The 19,449-nt window shown below is 34.0% G+C and overlaps 1 long non-coding RNA gene across 1 annotated transcript; it reads left to right on the forward strand.

The window, feature by feature from the left end:
* The first annotated feature begins 17,662 nt into the window (after positions 1-17,662).
* LOC145611280 (uncharacterized) lies at positions 17,663-19,258 on the forward strand. Its single transcript, XR_014106344.1, has 3 exons — positions 17,663-17,872; positions 18,020-18,116; positions 18,968-19,258. It is a non-coding gene; the product is annotated as an uncharacterized LOC145611280 (long non-coding RNA).
* The last annotated feature ends 191 nt before the right edge of the window (positions 19,259-19,449 follow it).

Raw genomic sequence — 19,449 nt, forward strand, 5'->3', positions numbered from 1 at the left:
AAATTGTTGATTAAAGACTTGAGGTTGTAGAGGAAATTCTTGTTCATCAGGCTGATTTACAGCTTGTGTAAATCAGGGATTAATTTTGTCTTTTCATGCATAATAGTAAGGGTACTCTTGTCAATGCACACATAACTTGGCAAACGTTGGGATAACGCTCATTAACTCGTTCCCATCCTTCACGCCAGAAACCAAAACCAGAAAGTCAGAAACCCAGTTCTTCCTCCACGCCAGATACCAAAACCCAAAAAACCCACTTCTTCCTCTACGCCACCACCGCCTATAGTAGTTCAAAATGCTGTTGCGAATGAAAGGTTTTCCCTAAGGGGTTGATATGACCCTAATTTACACTCTTTTCTAATAGGGTGTCTTTTTGATTCGCCGCGAAGCGGCCATTGTTGAGGAAGAAGAGGAGGAGGACGGGAAGAAGATGAGGATGTGGAAGGCCTTTGTGGGTTTGATCGGCGGAAAGAGGAGAGATGGTGGTGCCTGTGAGGGGTTTCAGATGGTAGTCGATGTGATGGTGGTGGCTGTGATGGGGTTCCGATGGTAGTCGATGTGATGGTGGTGGACCAGATGGTGGCTATGGTGTGCTCGCTGCCAGTGGAAGATTGGAGAAGATGGGTTAAAAAATAAAAAATAAAAATTGTAAAAAAAAAATGAGACTTAAATTAAAGCTAACGTCTTATGAATCTCCGTCAATTTGTCTGGCAAGTGGGGCCCACAAATGCAGCTGATTAACAAGAATTGGTTAATCAGGCTGATTAGCATTGAGTGAAGTTTTAATATACCAATATTGTTGAATTGCATCTCAAAATTGTTGATGGAACTTGTAAAATTGTTGATTTAAGCTGTTCATTTGTTGATTAAAGTAGTAAATTTGTTGATTAAAGTGGTGAAATTGTTGATTGACGATGTAAAATTATTAAATGAAATGAGTATTGGTTTTTTTTTTTTTTTTTTTTTTGAAACAACAACATGTGTATTGGTTAAATGACGTGAAATAGTAAATGTTAATATAATTTGGCCTTTTTACAACTTGGAGATGAAAGGTTTACAGTATTATATTTTTGGAAATATCATGTGTCAATACCATAAAATCGTCTGCTTTTTTCCTCCCCAAATTTAATTCGAATTGATGTCTCTGATCCGCCTCAAAAAAAACCTTCAACACCTCAAAATTGACATGTTCTCCCTCCGTTTTTAAATATTTGCTACATTTCTATTTTTTACAATATTTATTTGTCCTACTTTGACTAATATTTATGATTTATACATTAGAAAAAATATAGACTTGTGAGTACTTATTGGAATCGTATCAATGAATAAATTATTAAATTTTAAGTGTTAGAATTTATACTTATTGATAATTAAAGATATAACTAATTATTGACCTGGGCGATGCCCCAGTTCATCATAAATTCATAAGTTTGATCAAATTAATTTAAAAGAGTTAATGTTGAACAATATTAATAGCTAAATGAAAATATAATAAAAGGTTAATATGAAAAGGTTTTCAAATAAATTAAACACTACTTCGTATTATATAGCATTAAAGTTAGACCACTAAAGAGTTTTTAATTTGTTAAAGACGCTAAACATTAATACAATTCAATATGGTGAGAGAAGAGGCCGGGATGATACACAGGATAACATGTAGTGCACATGTGGCATATGGGTGACATATGTTGTTAGCATGTTGTCACCATGAGTTTTAATAATATTATAGATTGATCAGAGATAAGCATTGACATACGTGCCTAATAGAAATAGAGCAAATATTTGAATACGAAGACAGTATTATTGTGCACACCTAAATGATCAATTTTCATTGTATGCAATTGGAGGTCCGAACCCATAATGACAAATTCCTAGACTTGCCACTGTAGTATACTAGTAACTTGCCACTGTAGTATACTAGTATAAATTACCATATACTTCGTAGTTTTTAACCTTATGAATAATAAATACGGATTACATACAAAAGTATACTACGAGTATTAACTTATCAGAATGAATGTTTAAAATTTAAAGCTAATTATTAAACGATAAAATATACTATAGTAACTCATTTATACACTTTTTTTTTCCTTATTGTTTTATGCTACCCCTATTAAGAAATCCTAGATCCCTACTGATTGTCGCTATATATATAGTAGCGGACTTCCTGTTAATCACATCTCTCAGGAAAGAAACCTGATAAATGGCACACTAATTAGCTGCTTACGGAACAAAGATGGTGAAAGGGTAGATCAAGAAATTTCAAGTTTCTCATCGATCAATATGAGAATCAAGTCATGTTTTTCGAATGGTGAGGTCGTAAATAAATGCCTTTCTTTTATACTTTTCTGGGGTGTTTGGTTGGAAGGATGGGAATAAGAGGGATTAGAAGGGAGGATAAAGATAGGGGATTGATAGGTGGGACAAGGATAAATAATCTTTATCCCATGTTTGGTAAGTGTTGAAGCATAAAGGTTTTGATGATGAGGAACTTGAACTAACAACAAACTCAACTAATAAAGTTTCTCTAGTGTGTGATTAGTCAAGGTGCAGAATAATCTTGGTGATTGAAGAACCATCTGAATCTAAGAAGACATGAAAAAGATCTTTATTGAAGAAGTTAAACAAATCAGAGGAAGAGTTCTCTAACAAGAACTAAGTTTCCTAACAGGAACCTGAAGACTGGCAGTTAAATTCTTTGGTGGAACTTGATATGCTTGGAGGCCAAGTAATTCATCTGATCAGAGTGCGGCACAACAATAATAGTTAAGGTTTTATTCTTAGAAATTATTGTTAATATGGTAAGTAGGTTAGTGCACGAAATTTATTAGAAACGTGATAAGTTTGCTTGGTAAATAAAATAAATATGGAAAATAATAAAAGATAGATTTTAGGAAAAGGTTTTCTAAAAAGATTATTTTTCTCTAAAGTCAGTTTATTAAAAAGATAAGTCTTCTTAATAAATATCTTTTTATACTTATTTTCGAAAAATATTTTATTCTGTTTGATTTGCTAAAACCGTGTTTAAAAGATAAGTCAAGTTAACATATTTATCTTTTTAGAAAACCTACCTTCTATACAAGTGTTACTTGTATAAATAGTAGAGAGCAAAATGTTTAGGTTTTTGTGAGTTTATGCGTGGAGAAATCACCGTGCTTTAACTGAGTAAGTTTACCAAGTTTTTAACTTATCATATTAGTTTCAGATTTCGTGCATTGCTTACCTATCATAATAGGCGTCTTTTATTTGTATTGGTTGGGTTATCTGGGTAATATTTATAGTTTGTGTTACATACAGTTTTGTGTAAGCTTCTTGGTGAGGCTGTGAGTTTTGTACTAGGGTGGTACGAGTGTTGTGTACTTTGGGAGTACGTGTAGTATTTTGGTGGTACGAGTGAATCTAAGTGTGGTGCTTAGATTGGGTAGGATAGAGTTCTATCAAGTAGCAAGTCCAGTGAGGAACTTGTGAAATAAAGGTCTGTGTCTAATAGGTTGTAACTTGGTGTTTGCCCTATTATAGTGAAGTGTTTTGTGTTTGAAATCCCTAAGGTAGGGTCGAGGTTTTACTTCCAGTTGGGTCCTGGAAGGTTTCCTCGTAAAATCTGTGTGTTTGCTTAAGTTCCTTTACGCATTGTTTATTTATCCGCAAAAAGTAGTCATTAGGAACTCTATACAATTCACCCCCCTCTTGTATTAATCGTCTCAACTAACAATTGGCACTGCTATAAAAATAAGCAAAGAGAGCCGTCCAAATCTACCTTAGCGACCACTCTTTGACGGGTCTCTAGCTCAGGGGTCTGTTTGATGAAGGGACCCGTCCAAATGAGGTGGTCTGTTTAAGAAAAGAAAAGACCCGTTATTTGAGGAATGTGGTTTGTTATGTTGAAAAAGTGAAGAAACACTAAACATTGAAAGAGAACCGTTAGTAGAGAAATAGGGTCACTTTGTTAGATGAAAGAGACCCTTCATTAGAGAAATGAGGTCTGTTTGTAAAAGAAAAGAGACCCATCAGTAAAGATAGGGGGTCTGTTACATATTTGTTTTTTTTTTAAAAAATTTCTAAATATGATAAGTATTTCGGTTTGGAGCGCACTTTTCATTTAAAATTTGAAATTTTACTCTCGATTCGAAATTGGCGGAATTGTTAATATAAGAAATCAACTAATATGAATTTTGATTAAAAAAAATATATAAATCATTAACTATTTAAATTTCCAATTACAAACTACTTGAAATTTACAAGTTTAAACTGAAATTGAAATCTACAAAGGCTTAACTAACTTAAAATCAAAATTAGCAAGTAAAGCATGAACTAAATTGTTGGTGGAGATTCATATGCGTGGTTTGTAGTCATCAAAGCGTATATAAAACCAAACTCATCATTGTAAATTTGTAATCTGCAATGCAAGGTAATTTAAAAATTAGTATATATGAATACAATTATATAATGAAACAAAAGCATTGTACAGTACATGCATACCAAATTTATCTCACCAAACATTTTTCCCTGGAGTGCACATCATAAATTAAAAAGAATTACTCAATATTCAATAATGAGTAAAAAAAATGCATAATCACTTTACTCTTTCAAATTGAGCCCATACTTATTTTTGCCCATATTAATTAACCTTTTTATGTATCCAGTATTCAACCAAAGAAACATAATTATAAAAAAAAAAATTCCACAATTCCGAGAAGAGCAAGAGTGAGAAATTAAAACTTAGAATAGAATTATTAATGAAAAAACAAATTAAACTAACGATTTATAAGATAAAAAAAAATTATTTAAAAAAAACAAAGGCTAGATCTCTTCCAACCAAATTCATCGTCACCATTGAAAGCCTAATTTTCGCAAACGAAAAAAAATGCAATTAACAACAAAAAACAGTATGAATTTCAGTGAGTAAATTAGCAATTAAATAATAAATACTAATATAATTATAGAGTGAATACGAAAGTCTGTTGTTGTTTATCGGTTGGTTGTCGCCTGAATCGGTGTTGATACGATTGATTTAGATCTAAGACAATTCAATTTTTTAGACTCGCCGCCCCTGTTATTGCTGGCATGACAACAACCACAACACCACGCTTGCTCTTTCCCAATTGTTCAGACCTTTTCACGAAAAACTCCGGATCTCAAATAGATCTTCATACCGGAAGAGCCGAGAAGATATACTCTTCGGCAGAAATAAGTTGTATGGATGAAGATGGTGACAATGAGTCAATAATGAAGAAATAATTATTTTTAAATGAAAATTGTAAAGATGATAATATAATAAAGAAGATGATTTCACTATATGGGTTTAGAAGAAGGGTGATAATAACTAAGAAATCAGAGAGAAAGAAGGGCATAGATAAATAATGGTCAAGGGAGTAGAGGAATCAAAGGCTCGAATGACAACGGGTTATGATAACTAAGGGCTTGTTTTGCATCATTTTTTGTTTTTAGTTTCCTGTTTTTTTTTAAAATTAAAAACCAAAAACAAGAAACAAAAAAAAAAAAAAAAAAAAGTGTTTCCACTTTTTTGTTATCAGTTTTCAAAATTATTATGATTTTAATAAGTTTAAATAATTTTTGATTCATTATGTGACATATATCATATACTTTTATACAACAAAAAACCAAAAAACAAAAAACCACAGCAATGCCAAACGAACCCTAAGAAATTAACGTAAGTTAGAGATCCGTATAATCTGGCAACGGGTCTATTATTTATCTACGAGTATTTTTTTTTTTTTTTACATTCTAAAGTAGTGGACCCTATTTCATTGTAGAGACCCATTAGAATCAGCAACGGATCTATTATTTCTCCTCTATCTTAAGTGGTGGGGCCTATTACACTTAACAGATCCGTTATCTTTAATGTTAGATCTTTTACATCAAACAAACCTCTTAGTAGAATGACGGATCTTTTATTTGGGGTCCTTTTTCCAGATTTTGTAGTAATGTGGTATCAGAGCAAGGTACTCTCGTATAAGCAAATAACTTTGCTGAGTAAGTTCCTGAAGAGATGAATTACAAAGAGAAACTTGAAGAAGGATATTCTACCCAACGTCCACCCATGTTCAATGGTAAGTTCTACACCTACTGGAAAAACAGGATGGAGATATTTATTAAGGCAGAAAATTACCAGGTTTGGCGTGTTATTGAAGCTGGTGATTTTGAAATAACCATAACCAATGAAAAGAAAGAGGTAGTTCCTAAACCTATTTCTGACTATGATAAAGAAGATTATCAGAAACTTGAATTGAATGCTTTAGCCATAAAGTATTTGCATTATGGACTTGGACCTCATGAACATAATCGTATCATTGGATGCAAGTCTGCTAAACAAATTTGGGATCTACTAGAAGTAACTCATGAAGGTACAAATGAGGTAAAACGTTCTAAAATTGATTTGTTGATGTCTAGATATGAAAGGTTTGAAATGCAATCAAAGGAAACTATAGAAGAAATGTTTACTAGGTTCAATGATATTATTAATGAACTGAATTCCCTTAACAGACACATTCCGATTGATGAACAGGCTAGGAAGATCTTGAGGAGTCTACCACAAGATGAACGATGGAGATAAAAGGTTATTGCTATGCAGGAAGCTAAGGACTTCACAAAGTTCAACATGGAACAACTAGCTGGATCATTAATGACTCATGAATTACATCTGAGTTCCAACTCTGAAAGTTCCAAAAACAAGAGTCTGGCTCTTAAGGCTCAAGACTCAGAGGAATCAGAAGCTGATGAGGAAGAAATGGCAATGCTAGTAAGAAAGTTCAAAAGGATGATGAACTACAAGAAGTTCGATAGAAACAAGAAGTATGCAAGTTCCAGAAACATAACATGTTTCAAGTGCGGCTCAAAAGATCACTTCATTAAAAATTGTCCATTACCAGACAATGAGAAAGGAAAGACTAAGGGCAAGGAGCAATCCAAAGAGTCAAGAGTCTACAAACCTTACTTCACCAAGGACAACGTGAAGAAAGCCATGTTAGCTGCTTGGGGAGATCCAGATTCTGAGGAAGAGGAAGAACAACCACCAGAGGAAACTGCCCATCTATGTTTGATGGCCAAAATTAATGAAAAGGCAAAGCTGAAGGAACTAGAGTCTGAGGTATGGTTTTCTCGAAAAGAACTTAGACATTTCTTTAAAGAAAAATTAATATTAGCTGTCTTGGAAATTCAAGAAGAACTTAAAGATTTGCATAAAGCTAAACATAAGAGTGATGAAGCTTTGGTTACTTTTAAAGAAAACAATCAATGGGTTGATAATCTGAAATTTGATATTCAATATAGATTCTTTAGTCTGTTCGATGATAATAATTATTTAAAAGAAACTATAGACAAGTTAAAACATGATAACATAATGTTGAATGTGGAACTATCCTTGATGAAAATCTGTCTTAATGCCCCTGATTCTGAAGTTCCTCCACTTGCTCAATATCCGAATTTTGAAAAACTGAAATCTGATTTAGAAAATATAAAAGCGGATAAAGCAAGACTTGAGGGGGAACTTGAGAAAGCCAGAAAAGGAAAACAACCTGTAGATTACAGAGTTCCTGACTGGATCACCAAAGCTCAAACCAAAAGAACAGAAGTTTGGGTTTCAAAAAGAAGTTTCAAAAAGAAAAGAAGTATGTGGACCTGCCTAGTAGTATAGTTTGTTATTTCTGTGGAAATACTGGACACAAACAAGTTAAGTGTCCTAAGAAAGAAAATAGTACTCAGAAAAACAAAAAGCATGTAGAACAGATTTGGATAGAAAAGAATAAACCTACTGTTGTTACACAGGAACCCAAGGAAACCTGGGTTCCTGAACCTAATGTTTGATTTCTCATGCAGGTTCCAGTGAGGGGGAACAACACTTGGTACCTCGACAGTGGTTGTTCTAAGCACATGACTGGAGACAAATCTAGATTTCTCTCACTGGATGCCTACTGTGGAGGAACTGTGACCTTTGGTGATAACATGACTGGAGATATAGTCGCTATTGGCAAAGTTGGAAGGTCAAGTTCCCATACAATTGATAATGTATTTTTGGTTGAGGGCCTCAAACACAACTTGTTGAGTATTTCACAATTTTGTGACAAAGGTAACTCCGTAAGCTTTACTTCTAATTAGTGTAGAATCATTCACAATGACACTGGAAATATCATCTTAGAAGGAATTCGTAAAGGAAACACATATGTTGTTGATCTTAACGAAGTTCCTAATAACAGTTTAACATGTCTTAGTGTCATTGAGAATGATCCTTTATTATGGCACAAAAGATTTGGACATGCAAGCTTTACTCTACTTGATAAATTGAGATCTAAGGAACTAGTGGAAGAACTTCCATGTATTAAGTTCCTGTATGACAAAGTGTGTGATGGTTGTGTTAGAGGAAAACAGACTCGAGTTTCTTTCAAGTCAAAGAAAATGGTAAGTACAAAAAGGCCTTTGGAACTTGTTCATATGGATCTATGTGGTCCTATGAGAATCCAAAGTAGAAGTGGTAAGAGATAAGTTATGGTTATTGTTGATGACTTTTCAAGGTTTACTTGGGTTTTCTTTCTTGTGAGTAAAGATGAAACGTTTGATGAATTTGTAGCTTTTGTAAAGAAATAACAGAGAAGAACAGGCAATCCATTGATACACCTCAGATCAGATCATGACACTGAATTCAAAAATTCGAAATTTGATGAATTCTGCACTGAACATGGAATGGATCACAACTTCTCTGCCCCTAGGACCCCTCAACAAAATGGAGTGGTGGAATGCAAGAACAGAAGCCTTGAAGACATGGCTAGGACAATGCTGATCTCAAGTGGTTTGCCTAGGAACTTATGGGCAGAAGCAGTGAATACATCATGCTATATTCTTAACAGAGTATCAGTTAGAGCCATTACCAACAAAACTCCTTATGAGCTTATCAAAGGGAGCACTAGTAGAATAAATGTAATGGGAAGCCCCAAATGGCAAGCGGTTTTGCAATTCCGCTTGCAATATTGTAAATGGCAAGCGGTTTAGGGTGAACCGCTTGCCAAATTGTAAATGGCAAGCAGTTTGGAACATGAACCGCTTGCCATTTGTTTAAAAAACCCTAAAATCTCACACTCTCTCTCTCCTCCTCCTCTATATTTCTCACTCTCTCTCTCCTCCTCCCCTCAGTTTTCACGTTCTCTCTCCTCCTCCTCTCTATTTCTCACGCTCTCTCTCCTTCTCCCTTCCATTTTCACGCCCTCACTCTCTCCTGCTCTCCTCCATCTCCTTCTCTTTCTTCTCTCATCTCCGTTCTCCATCTCCATGAGTTTTAATTTCATTGCTTCTCAGTCCGGTGGTGGTGCGACCATCGAAAAATTCGACCCACGACCATATTTTCGAGCAAATTCGAGCATAGACCATCCTTTTCGAGCAAATTCGAGTTTAGACCATAATTTTCGAGTTTTTTAGGTCAAATTCGACCATCAAACTCTAGATCTAGAGTTTTCTTGGTCGAATTTGACCCTTAAAACCCAAATTTCAAGCCAATTTCGAGGTTATGGTGGAATTCATGGTATTTTTTTTTAAGTTTTTTTTTTTATTTTATGGTGATGTGTGGTTGAATTGATTTGTTTCAGGCCGATCTGGTGTTGGTGGGGGTTTTGGTGGGGGTCGTGGTGGGCGAAGTAGGTTGGGATCTGGTGTTGGTGGGGGTTTTGGTGGGGGTCTTGGTGGGCGAATGGGTTGGGATCTGATGGATGGTGGGGGTCGTTTTACGCGAAAATGGCTGGGATTTGGTGGATGGTGGTGGTGCGTGTGCGTGGACGGTGGTGGTGCGCGTGCGTGGACGGTGGTGGTGGTGGAGCAAGTGAACAAGAGCCGTTGTTGTTGTTGTTTTTTTTTTTTTTTTTTTTAATCAAGTTGTTGTATTATTTTTATTACTTGTATTAATTTTTTTTTTTTATGAAATGTAATACTTACAAGTTACAACAATCAATTAATTTATCTAAATATTATTGGTTTTACATATAGTTTGTCCGGGTATCAATTTTAGTGAAAAACACCAAAAAAATTTTTTTGTTTTTTTTATTTTTTATAACCATAATGGACAGCGGTTTGGTGCCAAAACCGCTGCCCATTCAGAACCGCTTGCCATGTAAAAGGCTAATGGCAAGCCCCCTAAAAGCGTGCGGTTCAGAATCGCTTCCCATTAGGGGGTTTGAACCGCTTGCCATTACATATTTTCTACTAGTGCGAGAAAACCTAATATTTCTTACTTTAGATCTTTTGGTTGTAAATGTTTTGTTCATAACAATGGTAAAAGGAACTTGGGAAAGTTTGATGAACATAGTGATGAGGCTGTATTCTTAGGATATGCCTCTAATAGTAAAGCATATAGAGTTTATAATTAAAGGACAATGTGTGTTGAGGAATCTGTACATATTATATTTGATGAAACTGAACAGTCTCTGAATGATGTACAGGAGTGTGATAATGATTTTGAAATTGGACTTGTCCGCAAGACAGATCCAGATGAAAAATCAACATCATTGCAGAAGCAGCAAGTGGAAATTGGTGAGCAAACGAATCTGGAAGAAAATGAAGTACCAGAAATGGAGAATGCTCTAGGAAATCCTGTTCAAGAACAAGATCAGAATCAGAATGAGGAGAATCCTGTTGAAGTTCCATCTGAGGCTCAAGAACAAGTTCCTACAGAAGAAACAATCAACAATGATCAGGAAATATTGTATCCAGTGAAGGACTTTACACCTAAACGATGGAAACATCAGAAATCACATCCTGTTGATGCAATCATGAGTGATATTACAAAAGGAACTCAGACTAGATCTCAGCTTAGGAACTTTTGTGCATTTTGTGCATTCCTATCTTCTATGGAACCTAAGAATTATGTTGAAGCTTTAACTGACGCAGACTGGATTAATGCTATGCAAGCTGAACTAAATGAGTTTGAAAGAAATAAAGTATGACATCTGGAACCGAGACCCAAAGATAAGAAGACAATAGGTCTAAAGTGGGTGTTTAGGAACAAGCTATATGAGCATGGCATTATTGTCAGAAATAAAGCAAGACTGGTTATACAAGATTTCAATCAACAAGAAGGAATAGACTATGAAGAAACATTTGCTCCAGTAGCCAGGTTAGAGGCTATTCGTTTACTTATTGCTTTTGCTGCTTATATGGGATTCACGTTGTTCCATATGGATGTAAAATGTGCTTTTCTAAATGAAGAAGTCTATGTGGAACAACCTCCTGGATTTGAAAATCCAGAGTTCCAAAACCATGTCTACAAGCTTGACAAAGCTCTCTATGGGCTGAAGCAAGCTCCTAGAGCATGGTATGAAAGATTGTAAAAGTTCCTATTACAAAATGGTTTTAAACGTGGCAAAATAGATAAAACTTTGTTTTTAAAATCAAATGGAACTGACATATTAGTTGTACAAATTTATGTTGATGATATTTTTTTTGGTGCAACTAATGAATCTTTGTGCAAGTATTTTGCTGACTTGATGAGTGGAGAATTTGAAATGAGCATGATGGGAGAATTAAATTTCTTCCTCGGACTGCAAATAAAGCAATCTGAGAAAGGAATCATGATCCATCAACAAAAGTATATCAAGGAACTGATCAAGAAATACAAACTTGAAAATGCTAAGACAAATGATACTCCAATGGGTATTGCAACCAGATTGGATGATGATCCATCTGGAACTTGTGTTGATCAACCTATGTACAGAGGTATGATAGGATCTTTACTTTACTTAACAGCTAGTAGACTTGACATATCTTTCAGTGTAGGTTTGTGTGTCAGGTTCCAAGCAAACCCAAAGGAGTCTCACCTGAAAGCAGTAAAGAGAATCCTTAGATACTTGAAAGAAACTGATGACTTGTGTCTCTTCTATCCTAGAAGTGACTCATTCGATTTACATGGCTTTACTGATGCTGACTATGCAGGTGATTTGGTGAATAGAAAAAGCACTTCAGATATGGTACAGTTCTTAGGACCTTGTTTAGTTTCTTGGGGTTCCAAGAAGCAAAACACAGTTGCTTTATCTACGGCTGAAGCTGAATACGTGGCAGCAACAACATGTTGTTCACAAGTACTTTGGATAAAACAACAGGTTAGAGATTTTGGTCTTATTTTCGAATGTGTACCTATCTACTGTGACAACACAACTGCTATATGTATTTCTAAAGATCCAGTTATGCACTCTAAGGTAAAACACATCCACATTAGGCATCACTTTCTGAAAGATAATGTGGAGCAAGGGAACATTAAATTGGAATTTTGTAGTACGGAATATCAACTTGCAGATATTTTGACCAAACCCTTGAATAGAGAAAGATTTTAGAAATTGAGACTGGAACTTGGAATGATCAAGCTGAATTGATTGCTTCTGAAGTTCCTAGATATGGCAAAGTCAAAAATAATGGAAATAGAGCGAAAAGAGCATCTAACAAAATTTTGGTGTGATAAGCATAGCTGAAGTGTCACCGTTGTTAACTACCAAAGGTAAGTTCATTAAATTGCTTAACTGTATAAGTTATTAAATATGTACATTGCACATATGTAAAAAGCGTGTTCCAATTGTGTTTTTTTTAGAAATTTCTTTTATATTAATTGAATTTGAAAAGAAAAGTTTTTGAAAGATTCATCCAGGAATTTCAAAATTGAAAAATTAATTGAATTTGTTCAATTAATGACTGAACAGTGAAACCTCTTAAATTCCTTCACACCGCTTCATTAATTATAAAAGCTGATTTCACCCACTTCTTTCACCTCACTGTCAAATCAATTAAACCCTTCTCAGTAAAAAACTCTTTCAAACTTTAAAAACCCTCCCTAAAACAACAATGGTGATCATTGCTGAAATCGTCTCCTCAGAAAACTCTCAATACTCCGAAAATACAATTCAAGAGGAAACATCTCCCTTAGCCATGGTAAACTACAAATCATCCTCTACTTCAAACAAAACTCCCGAAAACCCTAGAAAATCACCTCCGAAACCAAAAGAAGTCGTCAGTAAGAGTGATCAAGGGGAATCCTCTGTCTCAAGTATCCTTCAACGACTAAAAGAGTGGAAAGAGAAGAAACAAAGTGGGAAGTCTCTTGAAGAGCAAATCGAGGAAGTTGACGAGTTTGCTCAAGGAAAAAATTCAGAAGAGACAAAAGAGGAGAACAAAGAGGAAGAAGAGATGAGTGAGGGAGAAGAAGAAAAAGAAGAGGAGAATAATTCAGAAAAGGAAGAATCAGAAAAGGAAGATGAAGAAGAGGAGGTGACTGATCAAGCGGAACTTGAGTCACATGAAGGAAGGTATGTAGTAGGACATTGCATTGATATAGTTTGGTTTAGGAAAGCAAGATTTTTAGAATTTCTTAACTTAATTAAGTTTCAAGGTTGGGAATTTCTGTTGTCAAGAGTTTCAGCAAACTATCTGTACCCTGTTGCTATAACTGAATTTTGTGAAGAAGACTATTTTGCCTAGAACTGCTAAGAAAGGGGAAGCATGTTTGATGGATATGGCAGTAATCTTCTGCATTTCTAAGAAGATTAAAGTTAACTTTCCTTCCTTAATGTACCAGCATTTAGCACACTGTGTTCCTAATAGGACAAAAGTGGGGTATGGAGCCATTTTGTCTACTATGTTTGAGAATGCTGGAGTAGTTCTGAAGGGTAAATATGGGGCCTTGGATGAAAAGCCTAAAAATGTTATCAATGAGGAAACTCTAGCTGGGTTAAGTTTGGAGGTTGTGCAAGGAAAAATTCAAAAAATAGAGAAGGGAGAAAAAAAGAAAGAGAAAGTGACAGGGAAGAGGAAGGGAAAGGTTGTGTCTGAGCAGCCTGTGAGAAAGAGCAGGAGGATTTCTGCCAGTGTTGTTCCTCAAACTAGTATGGAACAACCACTGGAGTTGGATGTTGAGGAAAATATCCTCAATGGGCAAGTTGCTGAATTGGTGGATAGGATGGAAAGGGTTGAGAATCAAGTGAAGGGTTCTGCTGGAAAACTTCAGATGCTGACCCTGGAAAAGATGGTGCAGGAGATGGGGAAGGAGTTAAAGGAACTCAAGAAGCTGGTGCTAAAACAGAACAAGGAACTTCAAGAGCAAAAGGAGTTTCAAGAGCAAGAAGTGAACAAGGCTCTACAGGAACAGAAGGAGGAGTTCCTGGTGAAACTCAAGGGTCTTGAAGACAATTTGGAAGCCTCTGCACAATCGACAAAGGAGGACTACAAGAAAATTCTAGCGTTTCTTGAAACCTAGACTACCCTATTCCTTTTCAATCTTTGTTTAGCCTAGCCTATTTTCTCTGTCTCAGTCATGAACAACTTTAATTTCTGTTTTTAGTATTTGAACAATTAATTTTGATTGTAAATTTTCTAAATTGTTCAACTGGATGATAAATCTTTTGGTTTTTCATGAATACTTGGAACTTTGCTTATAATTGTGTGTTTATGTGTGTATTGAACACTTAGGCAGAAAGGTAGAACTTGCTTGAGGTTGCTTAGCAGCGCTGCCTTCAGTTTCCCACACTCGATGAATTGCTTGTGGGGCTGTGGCTAGATGTTTAATAACTTGAAAAACAAGACTTTTTGATAATGTCAAAAGGGGGAAAAGAAGAAGCAAACTTGGAGGCTAGTTGTTCTGGGTTTTAGTTAATAAAGTATCAGAAATTTCTCTCTGTTATGATGCTTGAGTAGTTCAGTTAGTTTAGTTAGTTTCTAGTTTTTGCTTATTTTTGTTTTATTGCTTTGGGTTTGATTTTTGTTTTGTGAATGTTTACTTTGTGTTAATATATAAAAAAAATAATAAAAAAAAACACAAAAATACGACCTTCTATTTTGTTTAACTTGTTCTAGAGTTTGCTTAAGTTTGTCATCATCAAAAAGAGGGAAATTGTTGAAGCATAAAGGTTTTGATGATGAGGAACTTGAACTAACAGCAAACTCAACTAATAAAGTTTCTCTAGTGTGTGATTAGTCAAGGTGCAGAATAATCTTGGTGATTGAAGAACCATCTGAATCTAAGAAGACATGAAGAAGATCTTTATTGAAGAAGTTAAACAAATCAGAGGAAGAGTTCTCTAACAAGAACTAAGTTCCCTAACAGGAACCTGAAGAATGGCAGTTAAGTTCTTTGGTGGAACTTGATATGCTTGGAGGCCAAGTAATTCATCTGATCAGAGTGCGGCGCAACAATAATAGTTAAGGTTTTATTCTTAGAAATTATTGTTAATATGGTAAGTAGGTTAGTGCACGAAATTTATTAGAAACGTGATAAGTTTGCTTGGTAAATAAAATAAATATGGAAAATAATAAAAGATAGATTTTAGGAAAAGATTTTCTAAAAAGATTATTTTTCTCTAAAGTCAGTTTATTAAGTCTTCTTAATAAATATCTTTTTATACTTATTTTCGGAAAAGATTTTATTCCGTTTGATTTGCTAAAACCGTGTTTAAAAGATAAGTCAAGTTAACATATTTATCTTTTTAGAAAACCTACCTTCTATACAAGCGTTACTTGTATAAATAGTAGAGAGCAAAATGTTTTAGGTTTTTGTGAGTTTATGCGTGGAGAAATCACAGTGCTTTAACTGAGTAAGTTTACCAAGCTTTTAACTTATCATATTAGTTTCGGATTTCGTGCATTGCTTACCTATCATAATAGGCGTCTTTTAATTGTATTGGTTGGGTTATCTGGGTGATATTTATAGTTTGTGTTACATACAGTTTTGTGTAAGCTTCTTGGTGAGGCTGTGAGTTTTGTACTAGGGTGGTACGAGTGTTGTGTACTTTGGGAGTACGTGTAGTACTTTGGTTGTACGAGTGAATCTAAGTGTGGTGCTTAGATTGGGTAGGATAGGGTCCTATCAAATAACAAGTCCAGTGAGGAACTTGTGAAATAAAGGTCTGTGTCTAATAGGTTGTAACTTGGTGTTTGCCCTATTATAGTGAAATGCTTTGTGTTTGAAATCTCTAAGGTAGGGTCGAGGTTTTACTTCCAGTTGGGCCCTGGAAGGTTTCCTCGTAAAATCTGTGTGTTTGCTTAAGTTCCTTTACGCATTGTTTATTTATCCGTAAAAAGTAGTCATTAGAACTCTATACAATTCACCCCCCCTCTTGTATTAATCGTCTCAACTAACAGTAAGTAGGGAAAAGAAAATAGGGATAAGTAATAAATTTATAAAAATACCCTTACTAACTTCTACTCTTCTCTTTACTTTTTTAATTTCATTAAGGGTAATTTAGTCTTTTAAAACCCATTTTACTCCCTTCCCCTTATACCACCCCCCTTAGTTATAGAAATGGAGGGATAAGTGGGTGATTTAATCCCTATCCCTAACCCCCTTATAATCCCCATCCCTCTAAACAAACACTACATTCCTTCCATCCCTATCTTTTATCCTTGCCCCACCCTTTTATCCCCCTAAACAAACACCCTCTTCATGCCTAAAACTGCTAATTTGAGTTACAAATTTTATCTCATTTCGAGAAACAGAGACGTCCTTAGGGCAAAGGGAAAATCTCATTCTATGACCCCAAATTGTGTCAAGCAAGGTTTATGAATTGGAACTTAGGCGCAATTTCTATCTTACTCCTGGAGTACCGTGCACATGGTACTCCAGATTTTATAAATTCATGTTTTTTTAATATTAACTTCTTATTATTTCAATTTTTATATATGTTATTTTTAAATAAATGTATGTTATTTTGCCTTTTTTCTCAGTCATCTTCCTCCCATACTCTCTCTTCATCTCTCAGCTCCTCCAACTCAAAATCACACACATTCTCTTCCCTTCTTCATCCAATTTTCCGGGTTTCCCAAAAATCAACCTCTCACACTCTCTCTCTTCCTCTCACTACTCCAATTCTAAATCAAAGACACTTTCTCTCTCCTCTTTTCTTCTTCCAATTTTCTGGGTTTCTTAGAAATTAATTGATTTGAAGCCATTTAAGGGTTCAAATGTGTTCATGCCAAGAAATTTAGTACCTCTTGAAGTGTTCGATTCTCTTTAAACTCAAAGCTGCTAATGTTCTTTGATGTAAAACTTATTATTATTTCAATTTATATACATGTTATTTATAAATAAGTACTTGTTATTTTGTAAATTAAAAATAGCATGAATGGAGGTTGAAGTAAATAAGTAAATAACATATTGTTGTAACAAAATAAGTAAATAACACAACATTTAAGCAAAATAACAAAAAGTGTACGCAAAATAACCCAAACATATTTATAAGGAGTATCATGATCCATTGTACTCCAGGAGTATATAATACTAATTGGAACTTAGGTCTTCATCATCTAGGTACTAGTTAGTCTAGATGTGTTGTATAATCTCCTCTGCGGATCAAAACATTTTCCTTACCAGATATAAATTCGTAGGTTGCCATCGTTTAAGATTTAAGCCACACCAAATTTTCAAGTTTTATGAATGGTTTTGAACGGGTGGTTGTACTTTGAACAATGGTATTAGCCTGTTTATATAATCCCTATTTTTTGCATCAATTTACTAATGGGCCTCATAATCAAACCCAAACATCTACTTAAGGCCCAAATATATCATAGGCTCATCTTCGTTTAATTGGTATACACTAGACCCTAGTGTAGGTAGGGGTACCTACACCCCCCTCTAAACTTACCATTTTACCCACATCCCATAACCCACTAACTTGCAGTAACTACCCACCAAATCATTTTAATTTCTCTCTAAAACCTTCTTCTTCATTTCTCTAAACTTTCTCTCTCATCAAAACAAAAAAATCTGAACCAAAATTGCTTCAAAATACTACGAAACTGCTTCAAAATACTTTGAAATTGCTTCAAAATACTGCTAAATTGCTTCAAATGTCTACATTTGCGAAGAAATTCAACAATTGCAAAAACATTCATAGAAAGAGTAAGTAATTTTACTACAATTTTTTGTACGAACCCTAGTTTTTCTATTTTATTTTGAAATTACATGTTCAGAAACATAATCTAAGTTGATTAGAACTATTTTATGCAAAAATCATTAAAATCTACTATATTGGTGCTGTTTTTGTAGAACCAAAAAATATGTTTCGAAGTAGAGAGATAAAGAGAATGATGATTCAGAGAAGAATCATGTTCGTTGAACACAACAAGGCAGATTTTGAAGAAACGTAAGTATTATTTCAAAAACCTATTTAAACAAGAGTAGAAATTTTTTTTTTTAAAAAAAAAAACAGCGAACAAAAGTCTTAAGTTGTAGATCTAGAACTTTTAAAAGATATTAAAAAGTCTTATGGTATAGATGTTAACATTTCTACGATTTCGAGGTAATATATGAACATATACTGAATTATAAATGTTCATTTGTATATTTGAATTTATTTGAGTTTATATTTGACTTTATATGCCGAAATAAAAAATGTTTATTTTTATGATACGTTATGCTAATTTATGAAAATGCATAAATATTCATTCATTTGAGTTGAGAAACTGACTTATTCATTCAATGAAATCTTTTGATCATTTATGAAATTCATAATGTTCATTTACATATAAAGTAATGTTCATCTTAAAATATATGTTAATATTAGTTCATTTCAGATTACATATATATATTTATATGCCTAAGAGACGAATGTTCATTTCTTTTATACATTATGCACATGTGTAATATTGATAATATTCATTTGTATGCATTAAAACTAATATCTTACAACCAATCTAGCTATATTGTAGTGATGTCCAAAGTTACACATATGATATAAATTTGCACATAGAATTGAAGAATATGTAGTTGTTTTGGAGAAGATAAAATGACTTAGCAACGCTGATTATACAAACTGCGGAGTATACATTAGGAAGCATATAGAAACCTTCACTACTAAACTGAATGAGAGTTAGATTTGTGATTTGAAACCAAACAGCGTAAAAGTGATAAATGTTCAATAATGTAAGATATTTTGTTCATTTAGAAAGCAGTGTCTATAATAATTAACATTTGTTAATTCATTTTGTTCAACAGGTGGACCAAATTAGGAAGCAAGGATGCGAAACTTATATTATTTGAAGAAAAACACTAATTCTAGGTTAAATAGAAGATAAGCAAGAAAGTTTGCAAAGGAATAGTATATGTTATATGTTCATTTATGAATGTGTATATGTTCATTTATTATATATAGTTTTATAGATGTTTGTTTTTGGAGGAAAATAGACTTATAGATTTTATTTGTTAAAAAAATTATTGTAATTGATATTTCATTTTAATCTTTATTTGTATGAAAAAAATATATATTTTTTAGGTTTTATAAATTGGTTGTTGGTTCTTTACTTTTGTTCATTTTCAAATTGATAAATAATCATTTACATATGTTGAATTTTAAAAAAACAATATAATATACTAAAAAAGGTACTATATAGAAATAAATTATTTTGTCTTTAACACTTGAAGAATTTTGAACAAGAGCACCTTGATCATTTATTGGAACCGTGGGAAGAATAACTTAA

Source organism: Chenopodium album, chromosome 3 (genome assembly GCF_948465745.1).
Source record: "Chenopodium album chromosome 3, dcCheAlbu1.1, whole genome shotgun sequence".
NCBI lineage: Eukaryota > Viridiplantae > Streptophyta > Magnoliopsida > Caryophyllales > Amaranthaceae > Chenopodium > Chenopodium album.